Source organism: Myotis myotis, unplaced genomic scaffold (assembly GCF_014108235.1).
Source record: "Myotis myotis isolate mMyoMyo1 unplaced genomic scaffold, mMyoMyo1.p scaffold_m19_p_19, whole genome shotgun sequence".
NCBI lineage: Eukaryota > Metazoa > Chordata > Mammalia > Chiroptera > Vespertilionidae > Myotis > Myotis myotis.
The window spans coordinates 36,993,415-37,012,408 of NW_023416323.1; the positions used below are offsets into that span (position 1 = coordinate 36,993,415).

The 18,994-nt window shown below is 52.9% G+C and overlaps 1 long non-coding RNA gene across 2 annotated transcripts; it reads right to left on the reverse strand.

Annotated features, from left to right (window-relative positions):
• Window positions 1–2,646: 2,646 nt before the first annotated feature.
• Window positions 2,647–10,107, reverse strand: LOC118674801. 2 transcript variants are annotated; one of them, XR_004973703.1, is made up of 5 exons: window positions 9,390–10,107; window positions 7,925–8,121; window positions 6,788–7,195; window positions 3,974–4,247; window positions 2,647–3,868 (listed from the first exon to the last, which is right to left on the reverse strand). It is a non-coding gene; the product is annotated as an uncharacterized LOC118674801 (long non-coding RNA). The 2 variants fall into 2 exon arrangements; XR_004973702.1 differs by having other exon boundaries at window positions 2,647–4,247.
• Window positions 10,108–18,994: the final 8,887 nt, after the last annotated feature.

Genomic DNA, 18,994 nt, shown 5'->3' on the forward strand with positions numbered 1-18,994 from the left:
CTTCTGTCCTCGCAGAAGCTCCTGCCAACGGACTAGATCTCCCCCCAAGAGTGCCGGGTTTTTCTCATGAGATTGTGCAGCCAGGGCTGAGCCCAGTGCTCAGCTCTGCCACTTCCTGGCCAGGGGACCTTGAGCGAGTTACTTCATGGCTCTGTGCCTCCGTCGCCTCCTTTGCTAACTGGGGTGATGGCACATAGTCATGAGGCGACACATGTAAAGTGCATACATAACCCAGGCCTTGCTGACATGGAGCCCTCAGTACCTGGTGGTTCATGTTCGCATTCTGATGGTCCTGTAGTTGGATCTTGTGCAAGGTGTTCAGAATTAATAAAAAATCCTTTTATCGGAACCACCTCCAATCTTTCTCACACCGGTTCCTTGCACACAATAGGTGCTCATGATGTTGCTCTAGAACAGTGGTTCTCAACCTTCTGGCCCTTTAAATACAGTTCCTCATGTTGTGACCCAACCATAAAATCATTTTCGTGGCTACTTCATAACTGTAATGTTGCTACTGTTATGAATCGTCATGTAAATATCTGATATGCAGGATGGTCTTAGGCGACCCCTGTGAAAGGGTTGTTCAACCGCCAAAGGGGTTGCGACCCACAGGTTGAGAACCGCTGCTTTATTATTATTATTATTTTCTATTATTAATTAAATCTTTATTGTTCAGATTATTACATTTGTTCCTCTTTTTTCCCCCCATAACTCCCCTCCACCCAGTTCCCACCCCACCCTCCTCCCTCACTCCCCATCCACTGTCCTCATCCATAGGTGCATGATTTTTGTCCAGTCTCTTCCCGCATCTCCCTCACCCCTTTCCTCCCCAAGAATAGCCAGTCCATTCCCTTTCTATACCCCTGATTCTATTATAATCACCAGTTCATTCTAGAACCGCTGCTTTAGAGGGATTTCCGTATAACAGTGTGGCCTTGTGTTAGTATCCCGACTCCGTCCCATACTGCCTGTCACGAAACGTCTCCAAACCTCACTTCTCGGACCCATTAACACGGGAACGACGGACTAGCTCTCACTGTGTTGTTACGAGGGTGAAAAGCGATAGTCAACGCCAAGGGCTTCCAACAGACGCCCGCGTTACGAGTATTTGTTGAGCTGTTTCATTGAATTGAGTTCTGAAATGAAATTACTGAATTATTCTTGAATGGCTTTTACTGCTGTTGTTGTCATTGTTCTTACTGCTGATGAAACGGCAGAGCCTGAGACGGGACTGGATTAGTTTTTGAGCGATACCCGCTTTGCTGCCCTGGGTTGCATTAATTATTTACAAGTTCATTATCTGGCTCCACTTGATGGATGATTTCTTCACTCAATAAATATGTATGGGGTGTTTGCTCTGTACCAGGCCCTGTTCCAGGCTGGGAACAGGCCAGCACCGTTCTCTCCCTTGGAGTTGGCGTTCCTGGTAGGGGAGGCAGACGGAAAACAAGGTCATTTCAGACGGTGAAATGTGAAATGAGCCGTGATGAGAATGAAGCACAGAAGGAGGGCAGGTGATGGGGGAGGGAGTAAGGGGGGGGGGGCTGTGGGTGGTCAGGGAAGGCTTCTCTGAGGAAGTGACATCTTTAAGCTCCGAGGATGGACAGGAACCAGCCTTGAGAAAAGGAAAACGGGGGGGGGGGGTGTCGACCTAGATAAAGAGGTAAACCGAGGCACACTTGAATTCCCAGAAAGTGAGTTTACTTGGGAATAGCAGGTGAATTGCAGTTCAGAACACATATGCTACAGCAAGCCACGTGCACGTCCGCTCAGGGTTTGGGGCGGGCTGTGTTTATGGGTAAGGAGTGCAAAGAGGTGGGGGGAATCCAGCCAGAGTCCAAGCAGTAAGGCCCTTGGCTTGAGGACGAGAGGGGTTCTTGGCGGATGTTCACTGGTCGGGAGAGAAGGCGGGGTCTCTGTAATCGGGGCATTTACAAGAGATCGGTCTCCTGGTTCTTAAATCCCATTGTTTGCTGAGGGCGCATGCATGGAGTCTCCACTTCATGTTCTCTGGTTCCATTTCAGATTGAAATCCTTTCACAGGGGGTGTGTGTGAAGGGATGAATGGTGTACCCCAGGTGGAGGAGCACCCTGAAATGGGAAGGAGCCGGGCCTGGTGACAGACCCGAGAGAGGTCTATGTGGCTGGAGAACAGAGGGGTGGGGGGCCCAGCTCCTATCCTATAGGACCTCATGGGCGATGGTAGGGAATTCAGGTTTTATTTTAATGTGACGAGGAGCCATCAGAGGGTTGTCCCTCCCCCTTGCCTCCCCTTGCCTCAGGTATTGGATGGCTTTCTCTCCCACTTCCTTGAGGTCTCAGATGCCCCCTTCAGCGAGGCTCTCCCTGACCACTGTTCCTAAAGCTGCAACCCCCTCTGGATGGAACTGGAATGGATTCAGCTGCTCCCCACACGCCAGGTCCTCCTTCTCTGGGTGATATTTCTCCACAGCCCTTCTCATTCTCTAACACTGTACATTTCATCGCTTAATTTGTTTTTAATGAGATGAGAAGAATTTTTTAAAAATATGTTCTTATTGATTTTAGAGAGAGAGAAAGGGAGAGGAAGAGAGAGAGAAACATTGATGTGAGGATCATTGGTTGGCTGCCTCCTGCACGCCCCCTATTGGGATTGAGCTTGAAACTCCAGGCATGTGCCCTGACCAGGAATAGGACTGGCGACCTCTTGGTTCGTGGGAGGAAGCTCAACCACTGAGCCACACCGGTCAGGGCTTCGTTCCTTAATTTGATTGATTGTCCTCTCCCTGGCAAGAATGCAAGGCCCGGAAAGTGCTAGAACGGTGCTGGTGCAACGCGTGCAAACATTTGTTGACTGCGAGACTGACTAAAGTTACATGTTGTGGGTTATGCTTTCATAAGGTCCCTCTGGCTACCTCACGGGGGGTGTTGGGGACGCAGAGAGTCTAGAGAGGCGACCTGGGAAGCCCCTAGGACGAGGGTGGCAGGAGATGGCCCGGTTTATAGCGTCTCGAATGTAGAGTCCACTGGACTAGCTGACGGCCAGGGTGCGGGTTTGAGGAGGGACAGACTCACTCGGGGGTTTTGACTTGAGCACCTGTGACCATTTCCTGCAACCGGAAAGCTGGGGAGGAACAGCCCAGGGAGGCGACATGCCCGTCAGAGTCAACGCCAGGCGTCTACGCGACAGCGCAGCTTGGCATCTTCCAGGGGGAAAGATGGTGACGGGGAGGAAAGTGCTTCAAATAGTAGCAAAGCAGGCCCACGGGCAAATGTGAACTTCACATACCATGGAATTTGCGATCCAGGGAATAAAAAATCCAAAACCTGACACGTATATTACACTTAAGTACAAAGCATGAAATACTACTATGAACCAAAATGCCCCTATTTTTAAGTCACAGGAAGTGCTTTCCAACACATTTCAATGGAATTGAAAGTAAAATGAAGAGAGTGACAACGGGGGAGGTGTCCAGTTTGTAGGATTTTCTGTTTTTGCCTTTCAGTTACAGAGACAATGACAAACAAGATTTCATACTCCAGGGGCGGGATACCACCCCAAACCAGGCTTCTTTCCCAGAATGCTGTTCTCAGGTGTTTGGAAGAGGCCCAGGGAGATCTCCCTCTGCTGGGACTGCCCGGCCGCCCCCACATTTCCCGGGGCCACTTCAACCAGGTCACCCCTCCGCCCGGAGCTTCGTGCACCTGCTCCCGTCGGTGCCCATTGTTTGGTTTCCATGCACACGGACGCTGCAGATCTTTCCATGACGAGGTTTGTGGTAAGAGGCAGGCGTGGTTCCGGAGCAGAGAGGACCACGCCAAGCCCATGAAGAAATGAATGAAGCAAAGCTACGATACCATCTAACCTGCAGCGGCTTCTGGAAGGCATCTGGCTTAAAAACAAGAAGGAAGAAAAAAAAGGAAGCTGCCTCCCCCTGGCCATTCCAGCCCGGTCTCTCCTCCTGGGGGCGTCATCGAAGCAATTATTTCCCACCTCCAGCTTTTCCTGCCCCGTGAAGGCGAGGTGCTGACGGCCCCTGTTTTCCTGCACGCAGACGCCTTCCCGCACACCGTCTCGCCTGCAGATGCTCGGGAACAGATCCGCAGGAAGCCTCGCCTTTGAGAGAAATTGCTGCAGACAGGCGCGGGCGGGGCTGTAGCCAGGTGGCCGCGTGGGGAGCCCTGGGGCGTGTTGAGCATTCCGCGCGCATCCAGGCTGCCAGGACCCAGCCAGTGCAGGGCACACGGAGGCCGACTCCCAGGGGCTGCTGCAGGGAGGACGGTAGCGACCACATCAGCTGCTCTTGCAGGGGAATCTGCACTGGATTCCGGCTGCGATCACTGGGCTGGAGGGTGCTGCCCCCCCAGGTCCCTGTTCTCTGTCCTCAGGGCAGATCCGCTGGCTGGCAGTGCCTGGTTTGGTGCAGATCACGACTGCTCCTCCGGAAGATAAAGGACCGCCCTGCTCTGTGGACGCGGTTAAGCTGTGCTCTGCTGCCTCCTCAGCTCATGCTTCCCCCGGCCCCTCCTGCTTGGCCCTGGTTTAGCAAGCCCGTGTGGGACAGCCACCAGCAGTCGGGGGCCCCGCGTGACCCTGCACCCGAGCCTCAGCGTCCCATCCGTGCAATGAGGCGGTTCCACAGAAAATCGCCCCCGGCTGTTTCATGGTGATGATGCTCAGAGACCCAGGGTGTCCCGCGCACTGACTGTCCAAGACCCCCATTCCAAGGGCCTTATCTGGGGGCAGTTCCAGCCCCCCGCACCCCAGTTATGAACAAAGGCAGCGGCAAATGGGCACACACACCCTCATCCTCACTCTTTCCCGAGGACACTGTCTGCCCATACCTGCCCAGAACAAATGCTGGGAAAATGAAAATGTCAATTAAATGGTTGCTATGGCAACCTGCTCTCCTGTTTGCTGCTACATTTTCAGTGTTGTAATCATCATTTTGCCCTTATAGAGTTGATTGAATTCCTCAGTTGTTGCCTCCTTCCCCAAGTCTGTCTCCCTTTCAAAATACTTGCACGCGTGCGTGTGTTCACAAGCACACACACACACACACACTCACACACACTCACACACACTCACACTCACACACACTCACACACACACACACACTCACACACACTCACACTCACACACACTCACACACACACACACTCACACACACTCACACACACTCACACTCACACACACTCACACACACACACTCACACACACACTCACACACTCACACTCACACACACTCCACACACACACTCACACACACTCACACTCACACACACACTCACACACACTCACACTCACACACCTCACACACACTCACACTCAAACACTCACACACACTCACACTCACACACTCACACACACTCACACACTCACATCACCTCATCACACACTCACACACACTCACAACACACTCACACTCACACTCACACACACACTCACAACACACTCACACCTCACACTCACTCACACACACTCACACACACTCACAACTCACAACACACTCACACACACTCACACTCACACACTCAACCCACTCACACACACACTCACACTCACACACACACACACTCATACACACACACACTCACACTCAACACTCACACACACACTCACACACCACTCACACTCACCACACTCACACACACACACTCACACACACACACACTCACACACACCACTCACACACATACACTCACACTCACACACACACTCACACACACACACACTCACACACACACTCACACACACACACTCACAACACTCACCCACACTCACACACACCCTCACCCACACTCACACACACTCACACACACACACACACACACACACTCACACACACACTCACACCACACTCACACACACACACACACTCACTCACACCACTCACACACACTCACACACACACTCACACACACTCACACCACACCACACTCACACTCACACACTCACACACACTCACACACACACTCAACACTCACACTCCACCACACACACACACTCACTCACACACTCACACACACACTCACACACACACTCACACACACACACTCACACACACACTCCACAACACCACACTCACACCACACACTCACACAACACACTCACACCACACACTCACACACACTCACACTCACACTCACACACACACACTCACACACACTCACACACATACACTCACACTCACACTCACACACACACTCACACACACACACACACACACACACACACACACACACTCAGGCACTCACATACCATCCCCACTAGTTTGTAAAGACTTACAGAGCGGAGGATGCATCTAAGAAGGGCTGAGAATGAACCCTGGAGAGTGCTTTCAGAGCAAGAGTATACATTTTTGTGGGGGTTTTTTTGGTGCCTTTTTGGGATAGTTTAATGAGATATAGTTTTCAGTTCAAGACCAGAAAAACCCTACCATTAATTCCCTTTCTGAGCCCACCTAAGCTCTCCAACTTCTTGAACAGGAGGTTAGGTCTTTATCAAGAGAAAATATGCTCTTAACCCTACTTGGTATCTGATAAAGACCTTTGAGAAAATGTGGCTCAGTGGTTGAGCGTTGACCTATGAGCCAGAAGGTCACAGATCCATTCCCAGTCAGGGCACATGCTCTGGCTGTGACTCGATCCCCAGTAGGGAGCATGTAGGAGGCAGCTGATCAATGATTCTCTCTCATCTTTGATGTTTCTCTCTCTCTCCTCTCCTCTCTAACATCAATAAAAACATATTTTTGAAAAAAGAAAAGAAAATTCCCGCCACCTTCTCCCCCCGAGAAGAGTGTCTTACCCGTTCACAGAGTCTGGGCTGGGTTTCACCCTGGAGTTCTGAGCGGCTTGGGGAGGAGCAAGGGCCTGGAGGCAGGTGCCTGTCTGGGTTGGAATCCACTTTTATTAGTCACGAAACTTTGAGTCACACACTCCCTCTGTCAGTCTATGAAACCAAGGTTGACAAGAACAGTACAACCTCACTGGGCTGTTCGGATAATTCGGTGAAATGCCACCGTAAGCGCTGGCAGGTAGGAAGTACCCAGTCGGTGATTGTTCTTATATTCACGTTGGTCACTTCAGGAAACTCACAGAGGAAGAGGGTGCTGTCAGGTGGTCACTGCTGGAAGCCATGTGCTAGAACCTTCCTCACGCGCGTCTTCACTGCTCTTCGGAATGCGTTCCGCTCCATCTCTCAGTGCAGGCTGGGCTGCCGTAAACAAACATTCACTTATTTTTTTTCTCCCAGGTGAGAAGTGAGCTGATTTGGTTTGAATATTTGTAAATTTTTTTTTATTTTTTAAAAAATTATTGCCGAAACCGGTTTGGCTCAGTGGATAGAGCGTCAGCCTGCGGACTGAAAGGTCCCAGGTTCGATTCCGGTCAAGGGCATGTACCTGGGTTGTGGGCACATCCCCAGTAGGAGATGTGCAGGAGGCAGCTGATCGATGTTTCTCTCTCATCGATGTTTCTAACTCTCTATCTCTCTCCCTTCCTCTCTGTAAAAAATCAATAAAATATATTTAAAAAAAAATTATTTTATTATTTTTGTGTCTAATTTTTAAAATTGAGCTAACATTGGTTAATAATAACATTATATACATTTCCAGTATACGACACAATAATCCGATATCCGTATACTCTATTGCGTGCTCATCACCCAAAGTCTAGTTACCTTGTGTTACTGCATATTTGACCCCCTTACCATTTTGCCCTCCTCCCCATCCCCTTCCCCTCTGGTAACCGCCATGCTGTGTCTGTTTCTGTGAGTTTTATTTTAAAAGGTGTTTTGTGTTTTTTTTTCCTGTTGCCAAACCTGATGATGACATTGTCTATCATCAACTCCGAGTCGGTGCTGAAGGCCCTGGGGGAGGAGGTGGCATTTCTCCCATGACGGAGCGCCTAGACCAACGAAGGAATGCCCTCTGTTCTTACTCACAGGGCGAGTCCCTGCAGGGGCCCAGGCGGTCCTGGCAAAGAGGAAATGGAATGAGGGAAGCTTCTTGGTGGCGTTCATGCTCCGAAGTCTACTATCCCAGACAGGTCTCTCCCTCTGTTTCCTCGATCGGTGTCCTTGGGGAAGAGTGAGGGGCAGCGGTGAGAGAGAAGGTCTGAGCTGCCCCCGTGTGGCTGCTTCTGCGGGGGAGAGGGGCATGTGGGGAGGCAGAGAGACACTATTTTAGATGGCATCTAAAGGTATTATTACTCTACAGAAATTTCAGAATTTTAATATTTAAATATATAGATATAGATATAGATATATATAAAATCTTCACCCCTGGATATTTTGCCATTGATTTTTTAGAGAGAGTGGAAGGGAGGGGGGGAGACAGAGAGAGACACTGATGTGAGAGAGACACATCGATTGCTTGCCTCCTGCACACGCCCCCCGCCGGGGTCGGGGATCAAGCCCGCAACCAAGTACATGCCCTTGACCGAAATACTAGTAGAACCTGTGGGCTGATGCCCTATCCACTGAGCCAAACCGGCTGGGGCTTACGGTGAATATTGTACTGAATAATGAACGTTTGCAACCTTTGCAGGGTGCATGTGCGTGCGCGTACGTGTGTGTTTAAATCCTGCCAAGGAGCACAGCCTGCTCAGGGAGAAACGTGTCTCCTGGGCTCAGAGCAGTTGAAACAAGGAGCGCTCCACTCAGATTTTTTTTAGCAGATGGCAACCTTCAGCCGGTTTTATCAACGTGTTCGGTAACGTGTTCCTAAAGCAGGGCTCACGCATTACTTTACAAGTGTAATGGTAAATGGTTTCCTAAATATTGAATGTCATTAAACTAAGCATCTACAGCGGAGATGACACCACTTTAAAAATCACTGCTGGTGCTCTCGAGTTCTGTCCCCAAGCTCCCTTGCAGGGGGCGTGGCCATACATTCCTCTTCAACGACGTTGGGGCCCTTCCCCGGGACTCTAGCTATCACCAGAATGGGGAGCCCCTGGGATAGAGTCTCCACATTTCAGGGTTATAGTCTCATTTCAGTGTCAGAGAGAAACATTGATGAGAGAGAAACAGCTATCAGCTGCCTCCTGCACACCTTCTACTGGGGATGGTGCCTGCAACCTATGCATGCACCCTGACCGGGAATCGAACCTATGACCTCTTGGTGCACGGGTCGATGCTCAACCACCGAGCCACACTGGCCAGGCACACGGCTGAATCTTAAGCTGCATTTTAACCGCGTTCCACGTGATACCTGCGCACAGTGCAGTTTGAAAAAACGTTGCTGTGGGGAGGGGCCGGGAGCTGTCCTCCAAGGAGGCTGCCTCCTGCCCAGCACAGACAGAACCCCCCCGAAAAGCTCCCCTGTTTGGTTCCCAGGGTTCAGCCTCCCTGGGGTGAGCAGCTGTGGCTCTAACGATGGCACGGAGCCTGGTGGGGGAGAGCTCACCTGCTGGGCAACAGCGCCGCTCACCTGGAAGGAACTCAGGACTGCTCATCCCTCAGGCCTCTGTTCTCATTTCATGGTTTCTGCCTCAGGTTGTGCAATCCTGAACTTGCACAGCTCAAGTGTGGATTTCCAACTCTGGTGACGCCTTCATTAAAAGCAACACGCCCCTTCCATGAGCACGGTCACTACCTCCGTCTACACTGTCTCCTCAGAGACCTGGAGGGAAAGGAGGCCGACCTCCTGGCGGGGCCCCAGTTATGGTGCCGTTGGTGGCTGCTCCAGTACTGGCTGCTTTAGGCCAGGAGTTGAGCCCGTGCAGTTTGCCCACCAGGGAGAGCGGCCAGCAGGCCGAGTGTCCCTTCCCAGGGACAGGTGCGCACTCAGCTCCCAGAACTGCCCTGGGCGTGTCTGTGCTCCTGGGGAGAGGCTGGGCGTTTCTCTGACCGCCCTGGCCTTCAGCGGAGACCAGATCGGTGCCCAAGTCCTGCTTACTCAGGGCAGCATGATGAGTGTCATGGGCCCTTCGCATACTTGCCTCTGTGGGCTCCTTCTCCCATTTAAAAGCAAAACCTGCCCTGGCCGAGGTGGCTCAGAAGGTGCTGGTTTGATCCCCAGTGAGGGCACTTAACCCAGGTTATGGGTTTGATCCCCCATCCAGGTGTATTTGGGAGGCAACCAATCAATGTTTCTCTTCTTTCCTTCCTCTCTTTGATATATAAAATTTTTTTTTCTGAAAAAAAAAAAAAAAAAAGCAAAAGCTACATTGTAATAAAAATGAATATATTAAATTATATTATTCATAAAACATTTATGTTACATAAATTATAGCTTACATATGAAAATATTTTTTCATCACATTTCAGTTAGAGAAATTTGCTGCTCTTCACCCTGAAAGCTTATTTTCCTTCTGATTTTAAGTGAAATCAAAACATTCCCATGGGCCCCTGAAAGTACTGTAGGCCCTGGCACAGTGCCTACTGTACCCACTGGATGAGTTGGCCTTGTGCTTACTGGGTTTGGGATGACTCTGAGCACGTGGTTGATTTTCCTGAGCCTCAGTTTCCTCATCTGTAAAATGGGCATAGATACAGTGCTGTAATCCGTAACAAGTGGCTCGCATAGAGGCAGCCCCCATGGCTCTTGGCATCTAGTTATCGCTTAATCAGAGGTGCTGCCGTCACCGCCCTCAGCAGGGGGGTGAGAGGCTTGCTGCGGAGGGGCCCCCCGTGCCTCCCCTGGAGAGTGAGAGTTGTCAGCCTCATCCTCTCCAATGGGTGAGCCACACACTCTCTGCCCACTGGGAGGTTTGTAGCTCGGGGAGCAGAGGCGAGTTTCTGACCAGTGCGGTTGCGAAGGCCCCAGCGGATATCTCCTCCGCAGCCTCAGAAAGTGGCCATGTCACCGGGGGGCTGTAGTCCTAAACGCCTGTGAGGTGTCGTACTGGCAGCACAAGGCCCGGGAGAGAGCTGAGCCCAGGAACTAGAGGGGAAGGGGAAGGGAGGGGGGACGGCAGGTGTCGAGCCTCTCCTCCGAGCCAGGCGCCAGGTGGCTCTTTGCTTGGCTCTGGATTGGTGGCCGTGGCCCTGCGTGAGGCTCCGCAGGTGAGTGGCCTGGTAGACAGTCAGCCGGGGCCCATGTCCTTCCTGTGGGCAGTGCCCTCGAACGTCGGGCCAGCTGGACGCCATGTCCTGTCGCCAGAGCCCAGGGGAAGCTCCTGGCTCCCAAGGGCACCAAAGCCAGACCCCGAGCCCATTGACGCCAGACTCTGACCGGCCACGGCTGCTCGCAGATGTTTCCCTTCAGCTTCTCTCTCGTGGAGTCTCTTTAGTCTGATGTGGACGCTGAGTGAGAGATGCAGTCTGTGCTCTGGACAGTGCCTTCCTGCAGGGACTTTTGTTACCCCGAGTCCTATTGGCTGCGGCATAAAATATTAATTCCTGGCTGAGCGTGTGAGCTCCGGAGCCTGCTCAGGCCAGGGTCTGGTTTCACAGTCCCCAGGCGGCAGCTGCAGGCGGGGTCCCCAGCAGCCCGGGTCCCAGCGCCTGCCTCTGTGCCGCGGCGAGTAGCAGCCCCGCTGGGCACTCCGGCTCCACAGCCTCGCTCTGGGGATCTGGCGTCGAGGGGCAGGGCGGCTGTGAGAGGTATGTACCCTGTGGGTGGGGCGTGGTGAGAATCCGACTTCTGGAACCTGAACTGAACTGCACTGGCTGTCAGTGGAACCAACTGCTTGCTTCCTGTAAAATGAGCGAATCAAAACACACACACACACACTCACACACACACATGCACACACGCACGCACACACACACACGCACATGCACACACACGCACACACGCCTGCAAACGCACACACGCACGGAAGTGACGGTCAGCTGCAATTGCCTTCCACATTCTCTCCCCCTATTCCAGCACGCCTTCCTGCAGGGCCTGTGAGCTTCCCTCCAGAAGATAAATGCAAAATCCTTGCACAGGATTTTTAATTTTTTTTCTGAAGAGAGGATGGTTTTTCTTTTTCATTTGATTCTCGAAGAGGTCGGCGGTTCCTCCCCCAAATGGAAACGCGATAATGCCAGCAATTTCACTTTCAGGGCGACCTATAATTAGTACTTGGGAGAGCGAAGATCCAGGTACAGAGGCCTCCTGGAAGGATCGCTTGTGGTTGCAGAAGACGAGAGGTGGAGGGCTCTTCAAGAGGGCAGACCACGGAAAGCAGGCGCAGAGCAGGAGGGGAGCTGTGCTGACGTCTGTGGGGGGACGAGGCGTTTCTCGGTGTGGCTTCCACACGGGGACGGTCTCAGGGGAGGCAGACGTGGGGACGGAGGTCCGGGGGGAGTGGAGACGTCCGTTCACCCGAGCCTGTACTGTTGGAATGTGTGTGGTTTAAAAACAGCCCAACAAGAAAACACCCCACAGGACAACTTGCCATCTTGACTTTGAAAAGGACCTGGGGGGAGAGAGGCGGGCCGGAACGAGGGCCGGCTAATTCGGGTGGGCAGCTGCCGCGCCTCTAAATTAAGAAGGTGGCCAAGGTCAAGGCCTGACTCACAGCTGGCCCGCAGCGGCCGCGCGAGCTCAGCGGAGTGGCGTCCTCCGTCACGGTGTTTATAGCCTGCCGCGTGCAAGCTCATATCCTCGCCGTCATCACAGTAACGAGGCTTTCATGGATGGAGCTCAGAGCTCGCGTGCAAACCCCAGTCATCCTCTGAGCCCTTCACGGCCCTGTCCCGGAGGGACAGTGACTGGTGAGGGCCAACAGAGGTGCCCGTGCCCCTTTGCACTCAGGTGGGAAGTCCCCCAGGAGGTCATCAGGGTGGCAGAGCAGCCTGGGAGTGCCCAGGGGCCAGCCCCTGGCAGCCGCCAACCAGCCAGGCAGGCTGGGCGGGGTGAGATGAGCTGTACGCCGCATTCCTCGGCCATGAACAGCCTGTCCATCCTTCACGCTCCAGGTTCACGGCCCCGCGACAGCTGAGTAGCTTTGGATGCAGGTTAACTACTTGCCTGAGGCACATGAAGAACTGGTCAAGGGCTGGGCGGGGCGGCCTCACCATCAGCCTCATTCCACGCTGGGGCCTGGGCAGTGATGCAGGCGAAAGGCCATTTGGCCACTTTGAAATCTTGCTCTCTGAGGGGAGCACTGTATTTTGTCAGTAAGGCGCTGGCTGGGTGGCTCTTGGCTGGGACGAGGTGCCCAGCCTGCCTTCTGCCCACTCCTGGCAGCCCTGCCTCTGGCTGGAGACGTGGCCTTCGGGGACCCCACCACAGGGAGGCGAGGCTCACTGACCCACAGTGTTCACCCGCCAGGTTTACCTGGGAGTGAGTGACTCACCACCCCCCTTCGCACAGGACTGTGGGATTTCTGGGGATGAAGGACCTTCGGTGCTAAACCCAGAACAGTCCTGGGCAACCCAGAGGCTGACCACCACCCTCCCTGGACGCCTGGGACATGCCAGGGCTTGCTGCCTCCTCTCCAGGACATGGGCCCTGCATTGCCTTTTTTATTTATTGTTTAAATAATGACAGACTTTACAGAAAAGTTGCAAGAAAAATACAAAAATGATCATATATATACCTTCCGCCTAGATTCCCCGTGGTTTTTACATTTTAGTACATTTGCTTTATCCCTTTTCTCCCTTTCTCTCTCTCTCTCTGAACTGGAAGAGCAAGTTACAGGCATGATGCCTCTTTACCCCTAAACATTCAGTATCTATTTTCTAAAAATAAGAGATTCTGTTTTATCAGCACTGTACAACGATGGCAATCAGCAAGTTAATGTTGAAGTAAATTGTACTGTCTCATCTACAGACGGTGCTGGGATTTGAGCAATACTTCCAAAATGCCCTTTATGGCAAGAGGACATGCCAGCTCAGGGGTGGCCTTTGGTTGTCAGGTCTCGTTAGCCTCCTTCCATCTCTTCTTTCTTTCTTCTAAGTTTTCCTTTGTGTTCATGACCTTCACTTCTTGGAAGAGGACAGGCCCGTCAGGCTGTAGGACGAAGGACCCTCCAGCAGTGCCTGGCACATAGCTGGCCCCTAATACGTGCTGCCATGGATTGAGCGCCTACTGTGTGCCAGACTCGTCATGTACATTCTCTCACTCATCTCTTCAGCAGCTCTCTGAGGGACACGTGGTAGGATTACCCCCGTTGTGCACAGGAGGAGACAGGCTCAGGGAGGTCCGGGGCTTGTCTGAGGTCCTGCAGCCAGTGAGAGGTGCGCCAGGATGTTCACCCCAGAGCCGTGATCCGAACCACGAACCACAGGGCCAGTGTGTCCTGGGGAATCTTCCTGGTGTTCTATTTGCAGGTGTTGTTTCGTTGACCTGCGGAATTCTGAGGTCAGGAAATGGTTGTCAAGGTCCGGGCCATTGTCTACCCAGAACTGCCCCCAGACACCGATGGAGATAAGACTGTTGACCCTTGCACTTTCTCCAGGCCTGCCGAGAGGCAAGGTGGCAATTATCCTTCAGAGCCCTGGAGAGGTTTCCAGCAAATGGGGGCAGAGGCTGAAAGCTCACTTTGCGTCCAAGAACCCCTGCCTCCTGATCTGAGTCCCTGCTACGGGGTGGAGCAGGAGGACATGGACTAAGAAATCTTCTCTGGTCTGTACGGTTGTGGCTGTGCCTTGCTCCCCTTCCTGCCTCCGGCCTGTGCCTAGAGCCATAGCTGGAGGCAGAGCATCCTCTCACGGGGTCTGGCCACCCTCCTCCAGGAAGGCCTCCTGGCTTGACGCTCAGCGGCCCCAGGTGGCCCCACCTTCTTTACCTTGTCTCCATCCCTGCCTCTACCCCCTCCAGAACAACCCTCCTCACTCACTTTACATAATAGGTATTTGATACCTATGAATGAATGGATGAATGAATGGATGAATGAATGAACGAATGAATGAATGAATGAACGAACAAATGAATGAAAGGGCCCAGGATGCCTTAGGCCCTAAGGCTTAAGGGCTGCCTTTCACTTGTCACCCTGACAGTAGCCTTTAAGCTCTTACCAGCCTCTCCCTGGTCTCATATGCCCACTAGTTGGCCAGGAGGACTCATCTGTTCTGTTCTTAATAAAATAGCCTCCTTTCTGTCTGTTTCTGCCCTTGCTGGTGGCCAGGCGCCCCTCACCCCTCTCCCCGTGTGGCTTGCACACTCCTCTCCCCTCTTCTCCCAGGATTTCCCCACTCGGACCTCGCTCTCGCTGCTTCTCATCACCTCATAACTGCCAGCCCAGTCTCCTCCCAGCCTTCCTCTGGGTGATCCCCTTCTGACTCCGTTGAATTCATTCATCTATCCATCCACACATAGCCACGAGCGCCTACCGCGGGCGGGGCACTGTGCCAGGTGCTGGGTCAGCAGGGAGCAAGGCAAAGTCCTTGCCTCCTCGGGAGAAAGGTAATGAAGGAACACGCAACAAACAGGGCGGTTTCAGGGGCAGTAAGTGCTACGAAGGAAGGGAAACGGGGGGAGTAGGCAGAGAATAACTAGGGCCACGATGCCGACGGTTGGCCAGGGAAGGCCGCTCTGAGGAGGGGACGGCGAACCGAGATTCTAAAGATGAGTCCCTGCATGCACAGAGTTTGGGGGAACGGCATTGCAGGCAGAGGGAACAGCATGTGCAAAAACATGTCTGGGGAACAAGAAGGAAGCCTTCTGGCTAGAGCTGAGCTGAGCTGAGCTGAGCTGGGAGGTCATGGGGCCTCGTTGGCCCCGGTGAGGACTTTGGATTTTATTATAAGCTCCATGGAAAGCCACGGAGGCTTTTAATGTTGGAAGGTGTTGTGTCCCCTTTGCATGTTGCAGACTCTCTGGCGGTGGATCAGACCAGAGGCCCCCAAGGCTCCCACCTCCTGCCAGGGCCGAGTGGTGTCCCCCCCTTGCCCTGCCTGGCTCCAGAGTGCCCTGGCCGGCCTCGGCCTCCTGGTCCTCAGTCCTGACCTTTCTTTCTCAAATCCTCCTCCAGCCCACCCTGTCCCTGCATCCTCTACGGTGCTCCCACCACAACGGCCACTCTTGCAGGCTCTGGGCTCAGGCAGACCTGGGACAAATCCTGGCTACAAATCCACTCACTAGCCTGACCTTGCCTGGGCCTCAGATTCCCCTTAGGGGCACCAACAGCACCTACTTTGTGGGTTGCATGCAAGGATCAACAGAAAATGCAGGACTGTGCCTGGAGCCACGCCTAGCAGGGGGCCAGCAGTGGGCGGCCTGCATCTCTCCCTTTCTCGGCCCAGAGCAATGGAGGAACCGTGCCCGCCGCATCCCTTGCTGCCACCAGGTTCAGTGGCTCAGCTGTGAGCCGCGTGGATTCTTGACCTGGTTTTTCTCTGCTTCTAACTGTCCAAACAGCTGGCTCTGCTCCCGGCAGAGAAGCCAGGGACGAGGGCTGAAACCCGAGGAGGTGAATGTAAGCCGCAGATTTACAATAGCTTTTATGAGCTTGGCAGGTGTTCTCAGTAAACACAGCAGGGCCACTGGCCACGCTGGGTCAGTGGCCTCCCCTGGCTTGGCAAAGCTTTGGAATGTTCCAGTTAGACCCCCGGTGTGCTGGCCCTGGGGTCAAGAGGTCTGCCACTCTTCAGCTGCGTGACCTTGGCCACGTTAATCGCCAGTCTGTTTCCTCTGGAAACCACGAGCCAGGCCCGGCGAGGTTGGGGTGGCAAGAAGAAAAGATGACAACGACCAGGAGAAGCGTTGCCAATGGTCACCCGCTGGGCCCCTGTGAGGGGACGGTGACGAGGGTGATGTCTGAGATTCTAAAGATGAGTAACTGCATGCACAGAGTTTGGGGGGAATGGCATTGCAGGCAGAGGGAACAGCAAGTGCAATTGTGTGGGCTCTAGAATCAGCCCCCCCTGGGCGACCTCAGGCAAATTACTTAACCTCTCTGAGCCTCAGTTTTGTTATCTGTAAGGTGGGGGCAAGAGCAGGATCAGTGTCGTTGGGAGGATTGCAAGCGATTTACCGGGTTGAATAGTGCCTCCCACGAATTTGTGACGATTTGGAACCTGTGAATGTGATCTTATTTGGAAATGGGGTCTCTGCAGATGTAATCAAATTAAGATAAAGTCAGCCCACCTAGCATGGCTCAGTGGTTGAGCATCGACCTATGAACCAGAAGGTCACAGTTCGATTCCCTGTCATGGCACATGCCCGGGTTGCAGGCTCGATCCCCAGTGTGGGGCGTGCAGGAGGCATCCGATCGGTGACTCTCTCTCGTCACTGATGTTTCTTTCTATCTCTCTTTTCCTCTCCATGCCTCTCTGAGGGACCCCGGCCCTGCCAACACCTTGAACTCAAACTCTAGACCCGTGATGGCGAACCTATGACACGCGTGTCAGAGGTGACACGCGAACTCATTTTTTTGGTTGATTTTTCTTTGTTAAATGGCATTTAAATATATAAAATAAATGTCAAAAATATAAATACTTGTTTTACTATGGTTGCAAATATCAAAAAATGTCTATATGTGACACGGCACCAGAGTTAAGTTAGGGTTTTTCAAAATGCTGACACGCCGAGCTCAAAAGGTTCCCCATCACTGCTCTAGACTCTAGAGCCGAGGGAATACATTTGTGTTGTTTAAGCCACCCAGCGTGTGGTACTTTGTTACAGCAGCCGCAGGAACCTTATCCATGTGATAATCCAGAAAAAGTGCTCAGTGCGGCCTTAGGCATGTAGTGAGCGCTGTGTTACTGTTATCACCTGATAGTCACGTGCTACGTAATGATGGGGATACGTTCTGAGAGATGCATCATGGGGTGATTTCGTCGTTGTGCGAACATCACAGAGTGCACTTGCGCACACTTAGATGGTACCGCCTACTACACCCAGGCTGCATGGGACAGCCTGTGGCTCAGGCTACAAGCCTGTACAGCATGTTACTGTGCTGAATACCATAGGCAATTGTAAAAAAAAACCCCACAAAAAAAAGTATTTTGTGTATCTAAACAGCAAAGGTACAGTAAAAATATGGTATGAACCATTTAAAAATGGTGCGCCTATACAGGGCACGCACCATGAAAGGAGCTGGCTGGACTTGGTGAGCCGGTGAGTGAGTGGCGAGTGAACGTGAAGGCCGGGACATCACTGTGCCGTAATGCGTTGTGCTATGATGTCATGCGTTGTGCTATGATGTCATGACAGCTATGATGTCACTAGGCATTAGGAATTTTTCAGCTCCATGATAATTTTTTTTAATGTATTAGAGTGACATTGGTTAATAATAAGATTACATGAGTTTCGGGTGTACATCCTTATAATACGACATCTGTGTACCATGTGCCCACCACACGAAGTCTCTTCTCCTTCTGTCACCATGTCATTGATCCCCTTTCCCCTCTCTGCCCCCTCCCCACCTTCCTATCTGATAATCTGATGGGACCACCATTTTATATGTGGTCCATTGGTGGCCAAAGCATTGCCATTTGACTATAATTACCCTTAGTAACAGTATCAAGGTGGGTTGTCATGGCTACAGACGTGGTTGGGAGAGCCCCCTCAATCTCCCTGGCCTCAAGCCTTATTGGGGGGTGAGGGTGGCATGGCCCTTGCCTGCAGGGGTGGCTGCTTTTGAGGGGGGGTGGGTTGGATGGCTCCCATGAATCTAGGGGGGCAGGAGCTTTGGAGGGTAGGTCTCCAGGAGCCCTAGGTGGAGAAGGGGTGAGGGCTGCCCCTGTCTGTAACCTCCTGGGAGCTGCCTGGTGGGGCAGGAGCCCAGCCTGGTTTCTGGATTCCGTCTCGGCAGACGCCTCATAAACCTGTCTGGCAGCAACATTCCTCCGGCTCCCGGAGCAGCTGCTGTCACCCCACAGCCGCCGTGGTGGAACGCGCAGATGGGGACCGTCAGCTGCAGCTTCCGCAGTCCCCGTCTCCCCTGTGGCAGGCAGAGCCCTGGCCTTCTTCCAGCTTCTGTTCAGAGAGCGGAGGGGGTCTTCTGAGGCCCCCCCAGCGGGGAGGGAGGGAGACGGGGGCCTCGGGGGGCCTTCAGACACCCGAGCAGATCTGACTCCACCTCCCGACTTCCGCCAGGGCTAGTCACAGCTGCTGGGTTTCTGGTCAGAGTGGGCATTGGAGAGAAGTGCTGTCTGAACAGCTGGTTCTGGCACCTCCGTGGACTGGCC